At 45.7% G+C, this 25,325-nt stretch overlaps 9 non-coding genes across 9 annotated transcripts; 8 read left to right on the top strand and 1 right to left on the bottom strand.

The window, feature by feature from the left end:
* Positions 1–3,042: 3,042 nt before the first annotated feature.
* trnat-ugu (transfer RNA threonine (anticodon UGU)) lies at positions 3,043–3,116 on the top strand. The gene has a single exon. It is a non-coding gene; the product is annotated as a tRNA-Thr (tRNA).
* Positions 3,117–7,106: 3,990 nt separating this feature from the next.
* Positions 7,107–7,179, bottom strand: trnak-uuu (transfer RNA lysine (anticodon UUU)). Its single transcript has one exon. It is a non-coding gene; the product is annotated as a tRNA-Lys (tRNA).
* A 4,078-nt stretch (positions 7,180–11,257) lies between these two features.
* On the top strand, positions 11,258–11,331 carry trnat-agu (transfer RNA threonine (anticodon AGU)). The gene has a single exon. It is a non-coding gene; the product is annotated as a tRNA-Thr (tRNA).
* Positions 11,332–16,702: 5,371 nt separating this feature from the next.
* Positions 16,703–16,776, top strand: trnat-agu (transfer RNA threonine (anticodon AGU)). The gene has a single exon. It is a non-coding gene; the product is annotated as a tRNA-Thr (tRNA).
* Positions 16,777–18,351: 1,575 nt separating this feature from the next.
* trnat-agu (transfer RNA threonine (anticodon AGU)) lies at positions 18,352–18,425 on the top strand. The gene has a single exon. It is a non-coding gene; the product is annotated as a tRNA-Thr (tRNA).
* Positions 18,426–20,018: 1,593 nt separating this feature from the next.
* On the top strand, positions 20,019–20,092 carry trnat-agu (transfer RNA threonine (anticodon AGU)). The gene has a single exon. It is a non-coding gene; the product is annotated as a tRNA-Thr (tRNA).
* A 1,593-nt stretch (positions 20,093–21,685) lies between these two features.
* trnat-agu (transfer RNA threonine (anticodon AGU)) lies at positions 21,686–21,759 on the top strand. The gene has a single exon. It is a non-coding gene; the product is annotated as a tRNA-Thr (tRNA).
* A 1,434-nt stretch (positions 21,760–23,193) lies between these two features.
* On the top strand, positions 23,194–23,267 carry trnat-agu (transfer RNA threonine (anticodon AGU)). The gene has a single exon. It is a non-coding gene; the product is annotated as a tRNA-Thr (tRNA).
* A 1,557-nt stretch (positions 23,268–24,824) lies between these two features.
* trnan-auu (transfer RNA asparagine (anticodon AUU)) lies at positions 24,825–24,898 on the top strand. Its single transcript has one exon. It is a non-coding gene; the product is annotated as a tRNA-Asn (tRNA).
* Positions 24,899–25,325: the final 427 nt, after the last annotated feature.

Raw genomic sequence — 25,325 nt, 5'->3', positions numbered from 1 at the left:
CCATGAGGAACGATAATGTCGCCCTCAACCGGTCCCCTATTTGCCAGCCCCGCCGGGGGACCATACCTTCTTTGCCTGACAGGGCACATCTGCCCTACCTGGGGTTCCTGCTCCTCCTCCCCACTGTCCAGCTCTCCTGCCCCGTTGGGTAGCCCCCCTGTCCCCGGGCTAGCTACCCATATAGGAGACGCCGCTATCTGGGGATACACCACTGACCCCCCTTGGACCTGCCCCTGACCGGGCGGTCCAAACCCTACCTGCTGACCCGGCCCCATCACCGGCATCCCAGGCAGCGGTCTGTCCCCATCCCATGGGGACCCACATACGAAACCAGGCGGACACGCCTCCAGCTGGGGGTACCCTGCCGACCCCCCTTGGACTTGCCCCTGAACGTGCAGTCCGTTCCCCGCCTGCCGACACGGGCACGATCCCGGTGCCTCAGGAGGCGGTCTATTCCCCTTGGCCTGTGGGGAATCATCCGCTGCGAGGAGCACCTTGCCCCTTGGGAACCCCCCTGGACCTACCAGGTGTACCTGTCCCCTGACCTTGGACAAGGCCTCCTCCAACTCCGTTATTCGTGCCTGGCACGGCCCATGGGCACAGTCCCCTACTTCCTCGCGAGCCACTCGGTACGCTGCCTGGATGTCCCGGAACTTCCCCTCCAGCTTCCTACACTGCTCTGTACTCCGAGCATAGAGTTCCTGGAGCCTCCGTTCCTTTTCTTTACCCTCCACTATCTGGCAGTGGAGATAGTCCTTCTCACACCGGTTAGACTCGCTTTCCTGTTTCATTTCTGCCAATTCCTCCCGCAGTCGTTCCGCTGCGCTCGCGCTGTCCTGTTTAATTTCTGCCAATTCCTCCCGCAGTCGTTCCGCTGCGCTAGCGCTGTCCCCTGCGCTGGCCCTCACTTCTCTCAACTCCTGCTCTGTTTTGACTACCTGCTCGGACAGGCAAACCAGCCAAACTGCCTTCTCCAAGTGCTTTTTGTGCGCCTTACTTTCTGTCCATGCAGCCGCTGCCATTACCGGTTGCTCCACATTGATTAGTTCTGAGACCCAAGGTTTGGTGAGGTTGACCTTTTGCCACAAATACGAGGAGATTCTCTCCTCCATTTTACTTTGTTCCCTCACCCCCTCTGCCAAGTCACATACTCCAAACCACCGGGGTCCTGCCGCGGTCGCCATTGTAGAGGGTGCCATCTCTGCTACTCCACTACTGGGCCGATATCTGGGGTTTGAGTATCTGTGTGTGTCTCTCTCCAGCTGACACTGAAACTTCAGAGGCCAGGGGACGCCGCACTGGGACACTTCCACTGAAGAGAGCACTGAATCAAGCCTGCCGTTTATCCCTAACCGGCAGCCTGAGGCTTATATCACACAGATCTCCAGACCCCTACCAATACCCAGGTGATTCTCTCTCTTGCCGGTGGTGCAACACCCACCCGGTTCCTACTTCGCTGGAGTAGCTTTCCCAAGAGAGAGAATAGGACACTGCTGTTTATTACCTAACCAGCAGCCTGTCCTGAGTGAATCGCTCAAGATGACCCTTGATTCTTGAACCCGGAATTAAGGTGAGGAATATTTTAACAATGACTTGGTCAGAGATCGCTGGTGAGAGATTGAAGAATTTAAACGACTCCAATTATCAGCAAATCAAGGTTTATTGCAAAACCCAGGTCAAAATCATCAACAGAAGAAAATATAATAAAATCTTAAACTCTAACACAAACTAAGTCTATTCAGAAAGTACTATAACGGACACAACGAAAAATCTTATGGTTACACAGTTTTAGCAATAGCACAAAACACAAATCAAGTCCCCTTCCCCAAAGCCTCAACCACTATTAAAGTCAAGGGAGTTTCGCAAGCTGCTGCAGGGTACTTACGGTCACAGGCTGCAGAGGTCAAGTCAAAGGTGGAGAGGTCGAGCCAAGAGACCCTCAATCGAAACACAGCCCCTTTTATATTGTTTTACCTGGCTTTGTCCTGTGTTCGGCCAGCCCCTTTTGCATTGAAAAGGTAAGGTTTAAAGTTCCCGCTGGTCCCGCCCCCTTTGAGCCGGTCAGAGCTGTCGATTTCCAGGTTTTCCTCCTCCTTTGCGTTGTATCAGTCCAAGTTTAAAGTTCCCGCTGGTCCCGCCCCCTTTTAGCCGGTCAGAGCTGTTTGCTTCCGGGTATTCCTCGCAGGTCCGCTCCTTCCAGCTAGGCAGACCTGCGCGATTTGAATTTGGCGCCGACTCCGCCCCCTCCTTCCAGTGAGTTCCTGCCGGTGGCTTCTGTCAAGATTGGAGTACCTCCCCCAGGTCCGCCTCCAACTTGGTTTTTTCTACCGCCCGCGATTTGAATTTGGCGCCGACTCCGCCCCCTCCTCCCAGTGAGTTCCTGCCGGTAGCCTCTGTCAAGATTGGAGTACCTCCCCCAGGTCCGCCTCCAACTTGGTTTTTTCTACCGCTTATCAGGTTAGGGGCTTTTCCAGCGCAAGATACTGAGCCCAGACAGTCTGTTTTTTAGGATAACAAGGTTAGGCTCTCTTGTGAAGATTTTCAAAAGGTCTTCCAGCTGCTCCGGAGATGGCTGCTATGTTGATGGGGTGTTAATTGGATTCTGCTCTGGTGGAGGCCAGGTCATTTACATTTGCATGGGGCTATGACCATCCCATTGTCCTGCTTGTAGGCAGGCCCCCTGTGTATTCCCGTGCCCCTTTGTCTGTGTTTTGATCTTATCTCGTTGTCTGGCTCCTTCTTGGTATCTCCTAGGGGGGGGGTTTGTAAATACTTATGTCCCTACTCAGCTCAGCGGACCAAGCCTGCTGGGAAAACTGGTTACGTTCTCTTGGCTGAAAAGTCAGTTTACAGTCTCTGAGTTTTATTCTTGGGCAGTTCCAAAAAGGGCCGAATTGCCCGAAAACCTTACAGTGTCAAAAGCCCAGTGCCGATGAATATTTTAATTTGCACTCTCAAAGTCAGCAGGAGAAATCAACAATACTGATGTGTAATCAAAACAATTGAAATCTGTTCCACACTTGCAAGCCTGTCGTCCAGATTGGTGCTGTGGCTTAGATGGTTAAAGCGCCTGTCTTGTAAACAGGAGATCCTGAGTTTAAATCTCAGCAGTACCTTTATACAGTCAGGTCAAAGCATGTTGTCTGTGAAGAATGCTCCTCATTTAATGGTGGACACAGAAAATGTTGACAATATTTCTGTGGCATTTGTAAGGTTTTCGGGCAATTCGGCCCTTTTTGGAACTGCCCAAGAATAAAACTCAGAGACTGTAAACTGACTTTTCAGCCAAGAGAACGTAACCAGTTTTCCCAGCAGGCTTGGTCCGCTGAGCTGAGTAGGGACATAAGTATTTACAAACCCCCCCCTAGGAGATACCAAGAAGGAGCCAGACAACGAGATAAGATCAAAACACAGACAAAGGGGCACGGGAATACACAGGGGGCCTGCCTACAAGCAGGACAATGGGATGGTCATAGCCCCATGCAAATGTAAATGACCTGGCCTCCACCAGAGCAGAATCCAATTAACACCCCATCAACATAGCAAGGTGAGAATAGCAGCCATCTCCGGAGCAGCTGGAAGACCTTTTGAAAATCTTCACAAGAGAGCCTAACCTTGTTATCCTAAAAAACAGACTGTCTGGGCTCAGTATCTTGCGCTGGAAAAGCCCCTAACCTGATAAGCGGTAGAAAAAACCAAGTTGGAGGCGGACCTGGGGGAGGTACTCCAATCTTGACAGAGGCTACCGGCAGGAACTCACTGGGAGGAGGGGGCGGAGTCGGCGCCAAATTCAAATCGCGGACGGTAGAAAAAACCAAGTTGGAGGCGGACCTGGGGGAGGTACTCCAATCTTGACAGAAGCCACCGGCAGGAACTCACTGGAAGGAGGGGGCGGAGTCGGCGCCAAATTCAAATCGCGCAGGTCTGCCTAGCTGGAAGGAGCGGACCTGCGAGGAATACCCGGAAGCAAACAGCTCTGACCGGCTAAAAGGGGGCGGGACCAGCGGGAACTTTAAACTTGGACTGATACAACGCAAAGGAGGAGGAAAACCCGGAAATCGACAGCTCTGACCGGCTCAAAGGGGGCGGGACCAGCGGGAACTTTAAACCTTACCTTTTCAATGCAAAAGGGGCTGGCCGAACACAGGACAAAGCCAGGTAAAACAATATAAAAGGGGCTGTGTTTCGATTGAGGGTCTCTTGGCTCGACCTCTCCACCTTTGACTTGACCTCTGCAGCCTGTGACCGTAAGTACCCTGCAGCAGCTTGCGAAACTCCCTTGACTTTAATAGTGGTTGAGGCTTTGGGGAAGGGGACTTGATTTGTGTTTTGTGCTATTGCTAAAACTGTGTAACCATAAGATTTTTCGTTGTGTCCGTTATAGTACTTTCTGAATAGACTTAGTTTGTGTTAGAGTTTAAGATTTTATTATATTTTCTTCTGTTGATGATTTTGACCTGGGTTTTGCAATAAACCTTGATTTGCTGATAATTGGAGTCGTTTAAATTCTTCAATCTCTCACCAGCGATCTCTGACCAAGTCATTGTTAAAATATTCCTCACCTTAATTCCGGGTTCAAGAATCAAGGGTCATCTTGAGCGATTCACTCAGGACAGGCTGCTGGTTAGGTAATAAACAGCAGTGTCCTATTCTCTCTCTTGGGAAAGCTACTCCAGCGAAGTAGGAACCGGGTGGGTGTTGCACCACCGGCAAGAGAGAGAATCACCTGGGTATTGGTAGGGGTCTGGAGATCTGTGTGATATAAGCCTCAGGCTGCCGGTTAGGGATAAACGGCAGACTTGATTCAGTGCTCTCTTCAGTGGAAGTGTCCCAGTGCGGCATCCCCTGGCCTCTGAAGTTTCAGTGCCAGCTGGAGAGAGACACACACAGATACTCAAACCCCAGATATCGGCCCAGTAGTGGAGTAGCAGAGATGGCACCCTCTACAACACTGTAAAAATTGCAGTTATTCTGAAAGTTATTAATTTAAAAGCAGTTCTGCAGGAAAGAAGTATACAAACAGGAAATATTTTGCGAATTGGGAAGTGATTAAACATGGCCAGAAAACTATAGTGATATAATGCAGGACAAGTCCAGGAGAGAGTTTTTACATTCACTTTAAATCTAGCAAAAAGTCTTGAAAATTCTGGACGGCTGTAGCAATTTGGCAAACACGACGTTGTCACGGTTCTTCCACTTTCCATAAAGCATCCTGCATTCTTTATTTTTATTTCCGACCGTTCATTGGGAAGCAAACGCCTTGAGACAAAATCAAACTGCTGACAGGGACTTGAACCCTGGACCATCATATTAAAAGTCTGACGCGCTACCGAATGAGCTAACAGGGCCCAATATACAAATGTTCTCATAGCTCACTTCAAAGTCTCATATTGTATCTTTGAATTTCCTTCACTGGTCATTCAGCCTCTCCAGCTCATTTCCCTCGCAAGCAGACCGGCAGCCTCCCTTCGGCTTTCTTTCTCAAATTCTTCAACTTGGACTCGCATTTTACCAATGACCTGTGATGTGACAACTGTTGTTACCCAGGGGCATGCACTGGGACTTCAAGACATTGAAGATTACGTTTCGTTCGCTGAGATATCAGTGGGAAGCTGCAGAGATACATATTGTATTTTGAGAGAGGGAATAAAGCATGTCATCTGTTGTTTGTTGTGGCAGAGTGTGCACGCAAGTAAGCTCATCGAGTAAAGTAGCAAATTATGCAAATCGCAAAGCTTCAGGGTGTAAATAGATCTGTCAACGCCACATCTTCATGGAAAACGCCCCATCCTTTATCCCGCCCAAATCGGTCTTGCTGACATGCAGCAACATATATCGTCCAATAAAAAGGCAAATTACTGCAGTTAAGAAATCTGAAAAAAAACAGGAAATGATGGAAAATCTCAGTGGGTCTGGCAGCATCTGTGAAGAGAGAACCGAGCTAACGTTTCGAAGTTGGGTCACTCTTCATCAGAGTAAATCATTTAATCATTCAATCTTTGCTCACAGACATCGCTGACAAACATTCAAAATGTTGGTACTGGATTTCCTGAGGTCAATCCTGTCATGCATTCAAAGGAAAATACTGCACATGTTGTGAATCTGCATGAGAAACTAAAAATGCTTGAATGAAAGCTCATAAAATTTGAGGATGTCTGTGGAGCCAGACACAAAGTTAATGTTTCAAATCCGTGTGATCCTTATTCAGAGCTGAAGCGAGGTTGCATGCAATGGAGTAGATGAGGAAAATGGAATTGCGTGAAAAATGGGAGATATGGAAGTTTGAATCAAGTTTGACATAAAACAGGGGAAAGCAATCTTGAAGGTCAGTACCACAGAAATGTTGTCAACATTGTCTGTGTTCACCATTAAATGAGGAGCCTTCTTCACAGGCTACATGCTTTGACCTTAACGTATAAAGGTAAATGGAAATTGCGTGAAAAATGGAAGTTTGAAATTAGTCAAGGGAAAGCAATCTTGAAGGTCAGTACGACAGAAATGTTGTTAGCATTATTTGTGTTCACCAGTAAACAAGGAGCATTCATCACAGGCTACGTGCTTTGACCTGAATGTATAAAGTTACTGCTGAGATTTGAACTCCGGATCTCTTGTTTACAAGACAGGCACTTTAACCATCTAAGCCACAGCACCAACCTGTAAGACAGGTTTGCAAGTGTGGAACAGATTTCAATTGTTTTGATTAAACATCAGTATTGTTGATTTCTCCTGCTGACTTTGAGAGTGCAAATTAAAATATTCATCGTCACTGGGCTTTTGAAACTGTAAAGATTGCAGTTATTTCTGAAAGTTATTAATTTAAAAGCAGTTCTGCAAGAAAGAAGTATACAAACAGGAAATATTTTGCGAATTGGTAAGTGATTAAACATGGCCAGAAAACTATAGTGATATAATGCAGGACAAGTCCAGGTGAGAGTTTAAACATCAACTGAAAATCTAGCAACAATTCTTGAAAATTCTGGACGGCTGTTGCAATTTGGCAAACACGATGTTGTCACGGATCTTCCACTTTCCAGAAAGCATCCTGCATTCTTTATTTTTCATTTCCTGCCGTTCATTGGGAAGCAAACACCTTGAGCCAAAATCAAAACCCTGACAGAGACTTGAACCCTGGACTCTCAGATTAAAAGTCTGATGCTCTACCGACTGAGCTACCAAGGCCCATTTCAAAATCTTTCTCACAGCTCACTTCAAAGTCTCATATTGTACCTTTTGAATTTCCTTCACTGGTCATTCAGCCTCTCCAGCTCATTTCCCTCGCAAGCAGACCGGCAGCCTCCCTTCGGCTTTCTTTCTCAAATTCTTCAACTTGGACTCGCATTTTACCAATGACCTGTGATGTGACAACTGTTGTTACCCAGGGACATGCACTGGGACTTCAAGACATTGAAGATTACGTTTAGTTCGCTGAGATATCAGTGGGAAGTTGCAGAGATACAGATTGTATTTTAAGAGAGGGAATAAAGCGTGTCATCTGTTGTTTGTTGTGGCAGAGAGTGAACGCAAGTAAGCTCATCTAGAAAAGTAACAAATTATGCAAATCGCAACGTTTCAGGGTGTAAATAGATCTGTCAACGCCACATCTTCATGGAAAACGCCCCATCCTTTGTCCCGCCCAAATCGTTCTTGCTGACATGCAGCAACATATATCGTCCAATAAAAAGGCAAATTACTGCAGATGGGAAATCTGAAAAAAAACAGGAAATGATGGAAAATCTCAGTGCGTCTGGCAGCATCTGTGAAGAGAGAACCGAGCTAACATTTCGAGGCTGGGTCACTCTTTATCAGAGTAAATCATTTAATTGTTCAATCTTTGCTCAAAGACATCGCTGACAAACATTCAAAATGTTCCTTCTGGATTTCCTGAGGTCAATCCTGTTGTGCATTCAAAGGAAAATACTGCACATGTTGTGAATGTGCATGAGAAACTAAAAATGGTTAAAGCGCCTGTTTAGTAAATAGGGGATCCTGAGTTCAAATCTCAGCAGTGCCTTTATACCTTTACGTCAAAACAAGTAACCTGTTGTGAAAAGCTCCCTATTTAATGGTGAATGCAGAGTTTATTGGCAAAATCTCCATGGCACGAACCTTGAAGATGCCTTCCCTACTCTTATGTCAAACCTTTCATAGCTCCATTTTTCACGCACCTTCCATTTTCTCATCTACTCCATCTCATCTACTCCATTGCATTTACTCCTCAATTCAGCTCTGATTAAGGATCACATGGATTTGAAATGTTAACTCTGTGTCTGGCTCCACATATATCCTCTGAATTTTTGAGCTTCAATCCTATCATGTTTAGCTTCTCATGCAGATTCGCAACATCCGCAGTATTTTCTTTGAATGCATGACAGGATTTACCTCCGGTAATCCAGAAGGAACATTTTGAATGTTTTTTAGCGACATCTGTGAGCAACGATTGAATGATTAATTGATTTACTGGGACGAAGAGTGACCCGGACTCGAAATGTTAACTCGGTTCTCTCTTCACAGGTGGTGCCAGACCTGCTGAGATTTTCCGTCATTTCCTGTTTTTCTTTCAGATTTTACATCCGCAGTAATTTGCTTTTATATTGAACGATTCATGTTGCTGCACGTTTGCAAGAACGACTCGGGCGGGATAAAGGATGGGTTTATTTTCCATGATGATGTGGTGCTGACAGATCTATTTATATCCTGAAACTTTGCGATTTGCATAATTTGCTAGATTACTAGATGAATTTATTTACGTTCACACTCTGCCACAACAAACACCAGATGATACCTTTTATTCCCTCTCTCAAAATACAATCTTTGTCTCTGTAGATTCCCACTCAGATCTCACCGAACTAAACGTAATCTTCAAAGTCTTGAAGTCCCAGTGCAGGTCCTTGTGTAAACAGTTGTCACATCACAAGTCACTGGTAAAAAGCGAGTACAAGCTGAAGAATTTGAGAAAGGAAGCCAAAGGGAGGCTGCCAGTCTGCTTGCGAGGGAAATGTGCTGGTGAGGCTGAATTACCATTGAAGGAAATTCAAAATATACAATATGAGACATTGAAGTGAGCTATAAGACTGTGTTTGGAATGGGCCCTGGAAGCGCAGTCGGTTGATCATCTGACTTTTAATCTGAAGATCGATGGGTTTAAGTCCCTGCCTGGGCTTCAACTTTGTCTCAAGGCGTGTTTGTTCCCAATGAACGACAGGAAAAAAAAATAAAGAATGCAGGGTGATTTTGGGAAAGTGGATGAACCGTGACAACGTCGTGTTTGCCAAATTGCAATTGCCGTCGACAACTTTCAAGAATTTTTGTTGATTTTCAGTTAATGTAAAAACTCTCTCCTGGTCTTGTCCTGCATTATACCACTGTAGTTTTGTGGTCATGTTTAATTACTTCCAATTCACAAAATATTTCCTGTTTGTTTACTTGTCCCTGCAGAATGCTATAATCTAATAACTTTCAGAAATAACTGCAATTTTTGCAGTTTCAAAAGTCCAGTGCCAATGAAATTTGCACTCTCAAAGTCAGCATGAGAAATCAACAATACTGAGCGGTAATCAAAATAATGGAAATCTGCTGCAAACTTGCAGAGATAGTCTGCAAGTAGGTGCTGTGGCTTAGATGGTTACAGTCTCTGTCTAATAAACAGGAGATTCTGAGTTCAAATCTCAGCAGTGCCTTTATACCTTTCTGTCAAAACAAGTAACCTGTAATGAAAAGCTCCCAATTTAATGGTGAATGCAGAGTTTATTGGCAAAATCTCCATGGCACTAACCTTCAAGATGCCCTCCCTGCTCTAATGTCAAACTTTTCATAGCTCCATATTTCACTCAACTTCCATTTTCTCATCTACTCCATTGCATTTACTCCTCACTTCAGCTCTGATTAAGGATCACACGGATTTGAAATGTTAACTCTGTGTCTGGCTCCACATATATCCTCTGAATTTTTGAGCTTCAATCCTATCATGTTCAGCTTCTCATGCAGATTCGCAACATCCGCAGTATTTTCTTTGAATGCATGACAGGATTTACCTCTGGTAATCCTGAAGGAACACTTTGAATGTTTTTTAGCGACATCTGTGAGCAACAATTGAATGATTAATTGATTTACAGTGACGAAGAGTGACCCGGACTCGAAATGTTAACTCCGTTCTCTCTTCACAGATGGTGCCAGACCCGCTGAGATTTTCCATCATTTCCTGTTTTTCTTTCAGATTTTACATCCGCAGTAATTTGCTTTTATATTGAACGATTTATGTTGCTGCACGTTTGCAAGAACGACTCGGGCGGGATAAAGGATGGGGTTATTTTCCATGATGATGTGATGCTGACAGATCTATTTATATCCTGAAACTTTGCGATTTGCATAATTTGCTAGTTTACTAGATGAATTTATTTACGTTCACACTCTGCCACAAAAAAACACCAGATGATACCTTTTATTCCCTCTCTCAAAATACAATCTTTGTCTCTGTAGCTTCCCACTCAGATCTCACCGGACTAAACGTAATCTTCAAAGTCTTGAAGTCCCAGTGCAGGTCCCTGGGTAAACAGTTGTCAAATCACAAGTCACTGGTAAAAAGCGAGAACAAGCTGAAGAATTTGAGAAAGGAAGCCAAAGGGAGGCTGCCGGTCTGCTTGCGAGGGAAATGTGCTGGTGAGGCTGAATTACCATTGAAGGAAATTCAAAATATACAATATGAGACTTTGAAGTGAGCTATAAGACTGCGTTTGGAATGGGCCCTGGAAGCGCAGTCGGTAGAGCATCTGACTTTTAATCTGAAGATCGATGGGTTTGAGTCCCTGCCTGGGCTTCAAGTTTGTCTCAAGGCGTGTTTGTTCCCAATGAACGACAGGAAAAAAAAATAAAGAATGCAGGGTGATTTTGGGAAAGTGGATGAACCGTGACAACGTCGTGTTTGCCAAATTGCAATTGCCGTCGACAAGTTTCAAGAATTTCTGCTAGATTTTCAGTTAATGTAAAAACTCTCTCCTGAACTTGTCCTGCATTATACCACTATAGTTTTATGGTCATGTTTAATTACTTCCAATTCACAAAATATTTCCTGTTTGTTTACTTCTCACTGCAGAATGCTGTAATCTAATAACTTTCTGAAATAACTGCAATTTTTGCAGTTTCAAAAGTCCAGTGCCAATGAAATTTGCACTCTCAAAGTCAGCATGAGAAATCAACAATACTGAGCGGTAATCAAAATAATGGAAATCTGCTCCAAACTTGCAGAGCTGTTTTGCAAGTAGGTGCTGTGGCTTAGATGGTAAAAGTGCCAGTCTAGTAAACAGGAGATCCTGAGTTCAAATCTCAGCAGTGCCTTTATACCTTTACGTCAAAACAAGTAACCTGTTATGAAAAGCTCCCAATTTAATGGTGAATGCTGAGTTTATTGGCAAAATCTCCATGGCACTAACCTTGAAGTGCCCTCCCTACTCTTATGTCAAACCTTTCATAGCTTCATTTTTCACGCAACTTCCATTTTCTCATCTACTCCATTGCATTTGCTCCTTGTGGCGCATAAAGACTCCGAGAGACGAATAGAGTGAAGTCGATGAGGCTTTATTAAGCGTGTCTGTTCCCCCGCAGCTCAATAGTAGACTGGCCTGCGGGGGAGGACTCCGGCTTCTTATACTCCGCCTTCAGGGCGGAGCTAGAGGTCAACGGCCAACCAGGACCCGGGATCTGTCAGCCAATGACATTAGGCCTTCCAGTCCCACATGACCCCTAATGCATACTACCACATTCACCCCTTGTCAAAATTGAACCCGGCGGGGTGATGCTTCGCATGGTGGTAAGGTTTTACAGGGCTGGTCCTGGGAGGATAAAACATTCATATGGTAATACAGTATGTACAATTTTGTCCTGTTTCAACTATTTACAGAAGGTATCGGGAGAAAAAGCAAAATGTTCTTGTGAAAAGTCCATATATTGATTTAGATCGACGCCACGAGTCGGTCGGGCGGTCTGGTCGTCCGTGTCGATCGCCTCGGCCCCGCTGGTGGTGGTGGTGCTTTTTCCGGTGTTGTCGTCTCCGGGAGCCTTACGGTTTCAGCTTGGGCTTTATTCTTGGTCGGGCCTGAGGGGAGGGGAACCGATCCTCCTGGGAAGGGGCGGTCGCGGGGCGCGGCGGTGGCAGGAAGGGGGGGGTTGGGTGAATGGTGTCGGGGGGGTGTGTGTGTTGCCGGCGGGCGCCAGATCCCGCAGGGAGACCGTGTCCTGTCGGCCGTCGGGGTACTCCACGTAAGCGTACTGCGGGTTCGCGTGGAGGAGGTGAACCCTTTTGACCAACGGGTCCGCCTTGTGTGCCCGCACATGCTTTCGGAGCAAGATGGGTCCTGGGGCCGCCAGCCAGGTCGGCAGCGACTTTCCAGAGGAGGACTTCCTAGGGAAGACAAGGAGACGCTCATGAGGCGTTTGATTAGTGCTCATACACAATAGTGACCGCATGGAGTGGAGAGCGTCGGAGGACCTCCTGCCACCGTGAAACTGGGAGGTCCCTGGACCGTAGGGCCAGTAGGACGGTCTTCCAGACCGTGCCGTTCTCCCTCTCTACTTGCCCGTTCCCCCGGGGGTTGTAGCTGGTCGTCCTGCTTGAGGCTATGCCCTTGCTGAGCAGGAACTGGCGCAGCTCGTCACTCATGAAAGAGGACCCCCTGTCGCTGTGGACGTATGCGGGGCAACCGAACAGTGTGAAGATGGTGTTCAGGGCTTTAATGACTGTGGCCGCGGTCATGTCAGAGCAGGGGATGGCGAATGGGAAGCGGGAGTACTCGTCCACCACATTAAGGAAGTATGTGCTGCGGTCGGTGGAGGGGAGGGGCCCTTTGAAATCCAGACTAAGGCGTTCAAAGGGACGGGAAGCCTTAATCAGGTGCGCACCATCCGGCCTGAAAAAATGCGGTTTGCATTCTGCGCAGATGTGGCAGTCCCTTGTGACTGTACGGACCTCCTCTAAAGAGTATGGGAGGTTGCGGGACTTGATAAAGTGGAAAAACCGAGTGACCCCCGGGTGGCAGAGGTCCTCGTGGAGGGTTTGGAGGCGGTTAATACGTGCGTTGGCACATGTGCCGCGGGATAGGGCATCGGACGGCTCGTTCAGCTTTCCGGGACGATTCAAGATCTCGTAGTTGAAGGTGGAGAGCTCGATCCTCCACCTTAAGATCTTGTCGTTTTTGATTTTGCCCCGCAGTGCATTATCGAACCTGAAGGCTACCGACCGTTGGTCGGTGAGGAGAGTGAATCTCCTGCCGGCCAGGTAATGCCTCCAATGTCGCACAGCTTCCACTATGGCTTGGGCTTCCTTTTCCACTGAGGAGTGGCGGATTTCTGAAGCGTGGAGGGTTCGGGAGAAAAAGGCCACGGGTCTGCCCGCTTGGTTAAGGGCGGCCGCTAGAGCTACGTCGGAGGCGTCGCTCTCGACCTGGAAGGGGAGGGACTCGTCGATGGCGCGCATCGTGGCCTTTGCGATATCCGCTTTGATGCGGCTGAAGGCCTGGCAAGCCTCTGTCGACAGAGGGAAGGTTGTGGTCTGTATTAGGGGGCGGGCCTTGTCTGTGTACTGAGGGACCCACTGGGCGTAGTATGAAAAAAAACCCAGGCAGCGTTTCAGGGCTTTTGAGCAGTGCGGGAGGGGAAATTCCATGAGGGCGCGTATACGTTCGGGGTCGGGGCCTATTATCCCATTGCGCACTACGTAGCCCAGAATGGCTAGCCGGTTGGTGCTAAAAACGCACTTGTCCTCGTTGTACGTGAGGTTCAAGGCTTTGGCGGTCTGGAGGAATTTTTGGAGGTTGGCGTCGTGGTCCTGCTGGTCGTGGCCGCAGATGGTTACATTGTCGAGATACGGGAACGTGGCCCGCAACCCATGTTGATCACCCATTCAGTCCATCTCCTGTTGGAAGACCGAGACCCCGTTTGTGACGCCAAATGGGACCCTTAGGAAATGGTATAAGCGCCCGTCTGCCTCAAAGGCTGTGTACTTGCGGTCACTTGGGCGGATGGGGAGCTGATGGTAGGCGGACTTGAGGTCCACGGTGGAGAAGACTTTATATTGGGCAATCCGATTGACCATGTCGGATATGCGGGGGAGAGGGTACGTGTCTAGTTGTGTGTACCTGTTGATGGTCTGGCTATAGTCTATGACCATCCTTTGTTTCTCCCCTGTCTTCACTACTACCACCTGTGCTCTCCAGGGACTATTGCTGGCCTGGATTATGCCTTCCTTTAGCAGCCACTGGACTTCGGACCGAATGAAGGTCCGGTCCTGGGCGCTGTACCGTCTGCTCCTAGTGGCGACGGGTTTGCAATCCGGGGTGAGGTTCGCAAACAAGGACGGGGGTTGCACCTTGAGGGTTGCGAGGCCACAGATAGTGAGTGGGGGTATTGGGCCGCCGAATTTGAACGTAAGGCTCTGTAGATTGCACTGGAAATCTAATTCCAGTAATGTGGGGGCGCAGAGTTGGGGAAGGACGTGTAGTTTGTAGTTTTTGAACTCCCTCCCCTGCACCGTTAGGGTAACTATGCAGAAACCTTTGATCTGTACGGAGTGGGATCCTGCAGCTAGGGAAATCTTTTGTGCGCTGGGATAGGTGGTCAAGGAACAGCGTCTTACCGTGTCGGGGTGGATAAAGCTCTCCGTGCTCCCGGAGTCGACTAGGCATGGTGTCTCGTGCCTGTTTATTAGCACTGTTGTCGTCGTCGTCTGGAGTGTCCGGGGCCGAGCTTGATCGAGCATCATTGAAGCGAGACGTGGTTGTAGTAGTGGAGCGTCTTCCTCGGACCCCGTCGAGCCGTCGACACTGGGGTCCGTTGTTGCCGTCCAAGATGGCGTCGGGGATGAACAAAATGGCTGCCCCCATACATCGCACATGGCTGGGGGGTCACAAGATGGCAGCGGGGGTGGACAAAATGGCCGCCCCCATGCGTCGTACAGGTCTGGGGTGGTCCAAGATGGCGGCGCCCTTCCTCCCCTCGTGGTGGCCGGGACCCAAAATGGCGGTGTCTGCTGGTCGCACATGGAGCGCTGGGGTGGTTGGGGAGCGTTAGGACCGCGCGGGGCTCCCTCATCTCTGGGGACAGCGGTGGTCGGGACCCAAATTGGTAGCGCCGGCGGGTCATACGTGGGGACGGGGGGGGAGGTTGGGGAGCGTAAGCGGCGTGCAGGGCTCCCTGTTCTCCGGGGAGAGCGATGGTCGGGACCCAGAGTGGCTGCGCCTGCGGGTCGTACATGGGGCGCTGGGGGGGTTGGGGAGTATAAGCGGCGTGCAGGGTTCCCTGTTCTCCCGGGACAGCGGCGACCTCGCGGGACCGGCACACAACCGCGAAATGGCCCTTTTTCCCGCAGCTCTTGCAGATTGCTGCGTGGGCCGGGCAGCGCTGCCGGGGGTGTTTCGCCTGGCCGCAGAAATAGCAGCGGGCGCCCCCGGTGCGACTTGGCGTTTGGACCGCGCAAGCCTGTGGGGTATCCGGGGGGGGTGGGTTTGTCGCGACGGGTACGTACGGAGCCCAATGGGCTGCCACGCGGTCGGGGCCGTAGGCGTGGGTATTCCGCGCGGCCACGTCTAGGGAGGCTGCTAGGGCCCGTGCCTCTGAGAGTCCTAGCGACTCTTTTTCTAGAAGTCTTTGGAGGATTTGGGAGGAGTTCATACCTGCCACAAAAGCATCGCGCATTAACATGTCCGTGTGTTCATTTGCGTTCACCGAAGGGCAGCTGCAGGCTCGTCCCAAAATCAGCAGCGCGGCGTAGAATTCGTCAATCGATTCTCCGGGACTTTGCCGTCTCGTCGCGAGCTGGTAGCGAGCGTAGATTTGGTTAACTGGGCGGACATAGAGACTTTTCAGTGCTGCGAACGCCATCTGGAAATCCTCCGCGTCTTCGATGAGGGAGAAAATATCCGTGCTTAACCTCGAGTGCAGGACCTGTAGTTTTTGTTCTTCTATGACTCGGCCGGTGGTCGTTCTGATGTAGGCCTTGAAACAAGTCTGCCAGTGCTTGAAGGCTGCTGCCGCGTTCACTGCGTGGGGGCTGATCTTCAGGCATTCCGGGATCATCCTGAGCTCCATAGTCCTTTTTAGGCACGCTTAATAAATTGTGGCGCACAAAGACTCCGAGAGACGAATAGAGTGAAGTCGATGCGGCTTTATAAGCGTGTCTGTTCCCCCGCAGCTCGATAGTAGACTGGCCTGCGGGGGAGGACTCCGGCTTCTTATACTCCGCCTTCAGGGCGGAGCTAGAGGTCAACGGCCAACCAGGACCCGGGATCTGTCAGCCAATGACATTAGGGCTTCCAGTCCCACATGACCCATAATACATACTACCACAGCCCTCACTTCAGCTCTGATTAAGGATCACACGGATTTGAAATGTTAACTCTGTTTCTGGCTCCACATATATCCTCTGATTTTTTGAGGTTAAATCCTATCATGTTTCGCTTGTCCTGCATTATACCACTGTAGTTTTGTGGTCATGTTTAATTACTTCCAATTCACAAAATATTTCCTGTTTGTTTACTTCTCCCTGCAGAATGCTATAATCTAATAACTTTCAGAAATAACTGCAATTTTTGCAGTTTCAAAAGTCCAGTGCGGATGAAATTTGCACTCTCAAAGTCAGCATGAGAAATCAACAGTACTGAGCGGTAATCAAAATAATGGAAATCTGCTCCAAACTTGCAAAGCTAGTCTGCAAGTAGGTGCTGTGGCTTAGATGGTGAAAGTGCCTGTCTAGTAAAGAGGAGATCCTGAGTTCAAATCTCAGCAGTGCCTTTATACCTTCTGTCAAAACAAGTAACCTGTTATGAAAAGCTCCCAATTTAATGGTGAATGCAGAGTTTATTGGCAAAATCTCCATGGCACTAAACTTGAAAATGCCCACCCTACTCCTATGTCAAACCTTTCATAGCTGCGTTTTTCTCATCTACTCCATCTCATCGACTCCATTGCATTTCCTCTTCACTTCAGCTCTGATTAAGGATCACACGGATTTGAAATGTTAACGCTGTGTCTGGCTCCACATATATCCTCTGAATTTTTGAGCTTCAATCCTATCATGTTTAGCTTCTCATGCAGATTCGCACCATCTGCAGTATTTTCTTTGAATGCATGACAGGATTTACCTCCGGTAACCCTGAAGGAACTTTTTGAATGTTTTTTAGCGCCATCTGTGTGCAACGATTGAATGATTAATTGATTTACTGGGACGAAGAGTGACCCGGACTCGAAATGTTAACTAGGTTCTCTCTTCACAGGTGGTGCCAGACCCGCTGACATTTTCCATCATTTCCTGTTTTTCTTTCAGAATTTACATCCAAAGTAATTTGCTTTTATATTGAACGATTTATGTTGCTGCACGTTTGCAAGAACGACTCGGGCGGGATAAAGAATGGGGTTATTTTCCATGATGATGTGGTGCTGACAGATCTATTTATATCCTGAAACTTTGCGATTTGCATAATTTGCTAGTTTACAAGATGAATTTATTTACGTTCACACACTGCCACAACAAACACCAGATGATACCTTTTATTCCCTCTCTCAAAATACAATCTTTGTCTCTGTAGCTTTCCACTCAGATCTCACCGAACTAAACGTAATCTTCAAAGTCTTGAAGTCCCAGTGCAGGTCCCTGGGTAAACAGTTGTCAAATCACAAGTCACTGGTAAAAAGCGAGAACAAGCTGAAGAATTTGAGAAAGGAAGCCAAAGGGAGGCTGCCGGTCTGCTTGCGAGGGAAATGTGCTGGTGAGGCTGAATTACCATTGAAGGAAATTCAAAATATACAAAATGAGACTTTGAAGTGAGCTATAAGACTGTGTTTGGAATGGGCCCTGGAAGCGCAGTCGGTAGAGCATCTGACTTTTAATCTGAAGATCGATGGGTTTAAGTCCCTGCCTGGGCTTCAACTTTGTCTCAAGGCGTTTTTGTTCCCAATGAACGACAGGAAAAAAGAATAAAGAATGCAGGGTGATTTTGGGAAAGTGGATGAACCGTGACAACGTCGTGTTTGCCAAATTGCAATTGCCGTCGGCAAGTTTCAAGAATTTCTGCTAGATTTTCAGTTAATGTAAAAACTCTCTCCTGGTCTTGTCCTGCATTGTATCACAATAGTTTTGTGGTCATGTTTAATTACTTCCAATTCACAAAATATTTCCTGTTTGTTAACTTCTCCCTGCAGAATGCTATAATCTAATTACTTTCAGAAATAACTGCAATTTTTGCAGTTTCAAAAGTCCAGTGCCAATGAAATTTGCACTCTCAAAGTCAGCATGAGAAATCAACAATACTGAGCGGTAATCAAAATAATGGAAATCTGCTCCAAACTTGCAGAGCTGGTGTGCAAGTAGGCACTGTGGCTTAGATGGTTAAAGCGCCTGTCTAGTAAACAGGAGATCCTGAGTTCAAATCTCAGCAGTGCCTTTATACCTTTACATCAAAACAAGTCACCTGTTGAGAAAAGCTCCCAATTTAATGGTGAATGCAGAGTTGATTGGCAACATCTCCATGGCACTACCCTTGGAGATGCTCTCCCTACTCTTATGTCAAACCTTTCATAGCTCCATTTTTCACGCAACTTCCATTTTCTCATCTACTCCATCTCATCTACTCCATTGCATTTACTCCTCACTTCAGCTCTGATTAAGGATCACACGGATTTGAAATGTTAACTCTGTGTCTGGCTCCACATATATCCTCTGAATTTTTGAGCTTCAATCCTATCATGTTTAGCTTCTCATGCAGATTTGCAACATCCGCAGTATTTTCTTTGAATGCATGACAGGATTTACCTCCGGTAATCCTGAAGGAACATTTTGAATGTTTTTAAGCGACATCTGTGAGCAACGATTGAATGATTAATTGATTTACTGTGACGAAGAGTGACCCGGACTCGAAATGTTAACTCGGTTCTCTCTTCACAGGTGGTGCCAGACCCGCTGAGATTTTCCATCATTTCCTGTTTTTCTTTCAGATTTTACATCCGCAGTAATTTGCTTTTATATTGAACGATTTATGTTGCTGCACGTTTGCAAGAACGACTCGGGCGGTATAAAGGATGGGGTTATTTTCCATGATGATATGGTGCTGACAGATCTATTTATATCCTGAAACTTTGCGATTTGCATAATTTGCTAGTTTACTAGATGAATTTATTTACGTTCACACACTGCCACAACAAACACCAGATGATACCTTTTATTCCCTCTCTCAAAATACAATCTTTGTCTCTGTAGCTTCCCACTCAGATCTCACCGAACTAAACGTAATCTTCAAAGTCTTGAAGTCCCAGTGCAGGTCCCTGGGTAAACAGTTGTCAAATCACAAGTCACTGGTAAAAAGCGAGAACAAGCTGAAGAATTTGAGAAAGGAAGCCAAAGGGAGGCTGCCAGTCTGCTTGCGAGGGAAATGTGCTGGTGAGGCTGAATTACCGTTGAAGGAAATTCAAAATATACAATATGAGACTTTGAAGTGAGCTATAAGACTGCGTTTGGAATGGGCCTTGGAAGCGCAGTCGGTAGAGCATCTGACTTTTAATCTGAAGATCGATGGGTTTAAGTCCCTGCCTGGGCTTCAACTTTGTCTCAAGGCGTTTTTGTTCCCAATGAACGACAGGAAAAAAGAATAAAGAATGCAGGGTGATTTTGGGAAAGTGGATGAACTGTGACAACGTCGTGTTTGCCAAATTGCAATTGGCGTCGACAACTTTCAAGAATTTCTGCTAGATTTTCAGTTAATGTATAAACTCTCTCCTGGTCTTGTCCTGCATTGTATCACAATAGTTTTGTGGTCATGTTTAATTACTTCAAATTCACAACATATTTCCTGTTTGTTTACTTTTCCCTGCAGAATGCGATAATCTAATAATTTTCAGAAATAACAGCAATTTTTGCAGTTTCAAAAGTCCAGTGCCAATGAAATTTGCACTCTCAAAGTCAGCATGAGAAATCAACAATACTGAGCGGTAATCAAAATAATGGAAATCTGCTCCAAACTTGCAGAGCTGGTGTGCAAGTAGGCGCCGTGGCTTAGATGGTTAAAGCGCCTGTCTAGTAAACAGGAGATCCTGAGTTCAAATCTCAGCAGTGCCTTTATACCTTTATGTCAAAACAAGTCACCTGTTGTGAAAAGCTCCCAATTTAATGGTGAATGCAGAGTTGATTGGCAACATCTCCATGGCACTACCCTTGAAGATGCTCTCCCTACTCTTATGTCAAACCTTTCATAGCTCCATTTTTCACGCAACTTCCATTTTCTCATCTACTCCATCTCATCTACTCCATTGCATTTACTCCTCACTTCAGCTCTGATTAAGGATCACACGGATTTGAAATGTTAACTCTGTGTCTGGCTCCACATATATCCTCTGAATTTTTGAGCTTCAATCCTATCATGTTTAGCTTCTCATGCAGATTTGCAACATCCGCAGTATTTTCTTTGAATGCATGACAGGATTTACCTCCGGTAATCCTGAAGGAACATTTTGAATGTTTTTTAGCGACATCTGTGAGCAACGATTGAATGATTAATTGATTTACTGTGACGAAGAGTGACCCGGACTCGAAATGTTAACTCGGTTCTCTCTTCACAGGTGGTGCCAGACCCGCTGAGATTTTCCATCATTTCCTGTTTTTCTTTCAGATTTTACATCCGCAGTAATTTGCTTTTATATTGAACGATTTATGTTGCTGCACGTTTGCAAGAACGACTCGGGCGGTATAAAGGATGGGGTTATTTTCCATGATGATGTGGTGCTGACAGATCTATTTATATCCTGAAACTTTGCGATTTGCATAATTTGCTAGTTTACTAGATGAATTTATTTACGTTCACACACTGCCACAACAAACACCAGATGATACCTTTTATTCCCTCTCTCAAAATACAATCTTTGTCTCTGTAGCTTCCCACTCAGATCTCACCGAACTAAACGTAATCTTCAAAGTCTTGAAGTCCCAGTGCAGGTCCCTGGGTAAACAGTTGTCAAATCACAAGTCACTGGTAAAAAGCGAGAACAAGCTGAAGAATTTGAGAAAGGAAGCCAAAGGGAGGCTGCCAGTCTGCTTGCGAGGGAAATGTGCTGGTGAGGCTGAATTACCGTTGAAGGAGATTCAAAATATACAATATGAGACTTTGAAGTGAGCTATAAGACTGCGTTTGGAATGGGCCTTGGAAGCGCAGTCGGTAGAGCATCTGACTTTTAATCTGAAGATCGATGGGTTTAAGTCCCTGCCTGGGCTTCAACTTTGTCTCAAGGCGTTTTTGTTCCCAATGAACGACAGGAAAAAAGAATAAAGAATGCAGGGTGATTTTGGGAAAGTGGATGAACTGTGAAAACGTCGTGTTTGCCAAATTGCAATTGGCGTCGACAACTTTCAAGAATTCCTGCTAGATTTTCAGTTAATGTATAAACTCTCTCCTGGTCTTGTCCTGCATTGTATCACAATAGTTTTGTGGTCATGTTTAATTACTTCAAATTCACAACATATTTCCTGTTTGTTTACTTTTCCCTGCAGAATGCGATAATCTAATAATTTTCAGAAATAACAGCAATTTTTGGAGTTTCAAAAGTCCAGTGCCAATGAAATTTGCACTCTCAAAGTCAGTATGAGAAATCAACAATACTGAGCGGTAATCAAAATAATGGAAATCTGCTCCAAACTTGCAGAGCTGGTGTGCAACTAGGTGCTGTGGCTTAGATGGTTAAAGCGCCTGTCTAGTAAACAGGAGATCCTGAGTTCAAATCTCAGCAGTGCCTTTATACCTTTACGTCAAAACAAGTCACCTGTTGTGAAAAGCTCCCAATTTAATGGTGAATGCAGAGATGATTGGCAACATCTCCATGGCACTACCCTTGAAGATGCTCTCCGTACTCTTATGTCAAACCTTTCATACCTCCATTTTTCACGCAACTTCCATTTTCTCATCTACTCAATCTCATCTACTCCATTGCATTTACTCCTCACTTCAGCTCTGATTAAGGATCACACGGATTTGAAATGTTAACTCTGTGTCTGGCTCCACATATATCCTCTGAATTTTTGAGCTTCAATCCTATCATGTTTAGCTTCTCATGCAGATTTGCAACATCCGCAGTATTTTCTTTGAATGCATGACAGGATTTACCTCCGGTAATCCTGAAGGAACATTTTGAATGTTTTTTAGCGACATCTGTGAGCAACGATTGAATGATTAATTGATTTACTGTGACGAAGAGTGACCCGGACTCGAAATGTTAACTCGGTTCTCTCTTCACAGGTGGTGCCAGACCCGCTGAGATTTTCCATCATTTCCTGTTTTTCTTTCAGATTTTACATCCGCAGTAATTTGCTTTTATATTGAACGATTTATGTTGCTGCACGTTTGCAAGAACGACTCGGGCGGTATAAAGGATGGGGTTATTTTCCATGATGATGTGGTGCTGACAGATCTATTTATATCCTGAAACTTTGCGATTTGCATAATTTGCTAGTTTACAAGATGAATTTATTTACGTTCACACACTGCCACAACAAACACCAGATGATACCTTTTATTCCCTCTCTCAAAATACAATCTTTGTCTCTGTAGCTTCCCACTCAGATCTCACCGAACTAAACGTAATCTTCAAAGTCTTGAAGTCCCAGTGCAGGTCCCTGGGTAAACAGTTGTCACATCACAAGTCACTGGTAAAAAGCGAGAACAAGCTGAAGAATTTGAGAAAGGAAGCCAAAGGGAGGCTGCCGGTCTGCTTCCGAGGGAAATGTGCTGGTGAGGCTGAATTACCATTGAAGGAAATTCAAAATATACAATATGAGACTTTGAAGTGAGCTATAAGACTGCGTTTGGAATGGGCCCTAGAAGCGCAGTCGGTAGAGCATCTGACTTTTAATCTGAAGGTCGATGGGTTTAAGTCCCTGCCTGGGCTTCAACTTTGTCTCTAGCCGTTTTTGTTCACAATGAACGACAGGAAAAAAGTTTTGTGGTCATGTTTAATTACTTCCAATTCACAAAATATTTCCTGTTTGTTTACTTCTCCCTGCAGAATGCTATAATCTAATAACTTTCAGAAATAACTGCAATTTTTGCAGTTTCAAAAGTCCAGTGCCGATGAAATTTGCACTCTCAAAGTCAGCATGAGAAATCAACAATACTGAGCGGTAATCAAAATAATGGAAATCTGCTCCAAACTTGCAGAGCTGGTGTGCCAGTAGGTGCTGTGGCTTAGATGGTTAAAGCGCCTGTCTAGTAAACAGGAGATCCTGAGTTCAAATCTCAGCAGTACCTTTACGTCAAAACAAGTCACCTGTTGTGAAAAGCTCCCAATTTCATGGTGAATGCAGAGTTTATTGGCAACATCTCCATGGCACTACCCTTGAAGATGCTCTCCCTGCTTTTATGTCAAACCTTTCATAGCTCCATTTTTCACGTAACTTCCATTTTCTCATCTTCTCCATCTCATCTATTCCATTGCATTTACTCCTCACTTCAGCTCTGATTAAGGATCACACGGATTTGAAATGTTAACTCTGTGTCTGGCTCCACATATATCCTCTGAATTTTTGAGCTTCAATCCTATCATGTTTAGCTTCTCATGCAGATTTGCAACATCCGCAGTATTTTCTTTGAATGCATGAAACATTTTGAATGTTTTTTAGCGACATCTGTGAGCAACGATTGAATGATTAATTGATTTACTGTGACGAAGAGTGACCCGGACTCGAAATGTTAACTCGGTTCTCTCTTCACAGGTGGTGCCAGACCCGATGAGATTTTCCATCATTTCCTGTTTTTCTTTCAGATTTTACATCCGCAGTAATTTGCTTTTATATTGAACGATTTATGTTGCTGCACGTTTGCAAGAACGACTCGGGCGGTATAAAGGATGGGGTTATTTTCCATGATGATGTGGTGCTGACAGATCTATTTATATCCTGAAACTTTGCGATTTGCATAATTTGCTCGTTTACTAGATGAATTTATTTACGTTCACACACTGCCACAACAAACACCAGATGATACCTTTTATTCCCTCTCTCAAAATACAATCTTTGTCTCTGTAGCTTCCCACTCAGATCTCACCGAACTAAACGTAATCTTCAAAGTCTTGAAGTCCCAGTGCAGGTCCCTGGGTAAACAGTTGTCAAATCACAAGTCACTGGTAAAAAGCGAGAACAAGCTGAAGAATTTGAGAAAGGAAGCCAAAGGGAGGCTGCCGGTCTGCTTGCGAGGGAAATGTGCTGGTGAGGCTGAATTACCGTTGAAGGAGATTCAAAATATACAATATGAGACTTTGAAGTGAGCTATAAGACTGCGTTTGGAATGGGCCTTGGAAGCGCAGTCGGTAGAGCATCTGACTTTTAATCTGAAGATCGATGGGTTTAAGTCCCTGTCTGGGCTTCAACTTTGTCTCAAGGCGTTTTTGTTCCCAATGAACGACAGGAAAAAAGAATAAAGAATGCAGGGTGATTTTGGGAAAGTGGATGAACTGTGAAAACGTCGTGTTTGCCAAATTGCAATTGGCGTCGACAACTTTCAAGAATTTCTGCTAGATTTTCAGTTAATGTATAAACTCTCTCCTGGTCTTGTCCTGCATTGTATCACAATAGTTTTGTGGTCATGTTTAATTACTTCAAATTCACAACATATTTCCTGTTTGTTTACTTTTCCCTGCAGAATGCGATAATCTAATAATTTTCAGAAATAACAGCAATTTTTGCAGTTTCAAAAGTCCAGTGCCAATGAAATTTGCACTCTCAAAGTCAGCATGAGAAATCAACAATACTGAGCGGTAATCAAAATAATGGAAATCTGCTCCAAACTTGCAAAGCTGGTGTGCACGTAGGTGCTGTGGCTTAGATGGTTAAAGCGCCTGTCTATTAAACAGGAGATCCTGAGTTCAAATCTCAGCAGTGCCTTTATACCTTTCTGTCAAAACAAGTAACCTGTTATGAAAGGCTCCCAATTTAATGGTGAATGCAGAGTTGATTGGCAACATCTCCATGGCACGACCCTTGAAGATGCTCTCCCTACTCTTATGTCAAACCTTTCATAGCTCCATTTTTCACGCAACTTCCATTTTCTCATCTACTCCATCTCATCTACTCCATTGCATTTACTCCTCACTTCAGCTCTGATTAAGGATCACACGGATTTGAAATGTTAACGCTGTGTCTGGCTCCACATATATCCTCTGAATTTTTGAACTTCAATCCTATCATGTTGAGCTTCTCATGCAGATTCGCAACATCTGCAGTATTTTCTTTGAATGCATGACAGGATTTACCTCCGGTAATCCTGAAGGAACTTTTTGAATGTTTTTTAGCGACATCTGTGAGAAACGAT

Source organism: Scyliorhinus torazame, chromosome 4 (assembly GCF_047496885.1).
Source record: "Scyliorhinus torazame isolate Kashiwa2021f chromosome 4, sScyTor2.1, whole genome shotgun sequence".
NCBI classification, from domain to species: domain Eukaryota; kingdom Metazoa; phylum Chordata; class Chondrichthyes; order Carcharhiniformes; family Scyliorhinidae; genus Scyliorhinus; species Scyliorhinus torazame.
This window is presented reverse-complemented; position numbering and strand designations above follow the sequence as displayed.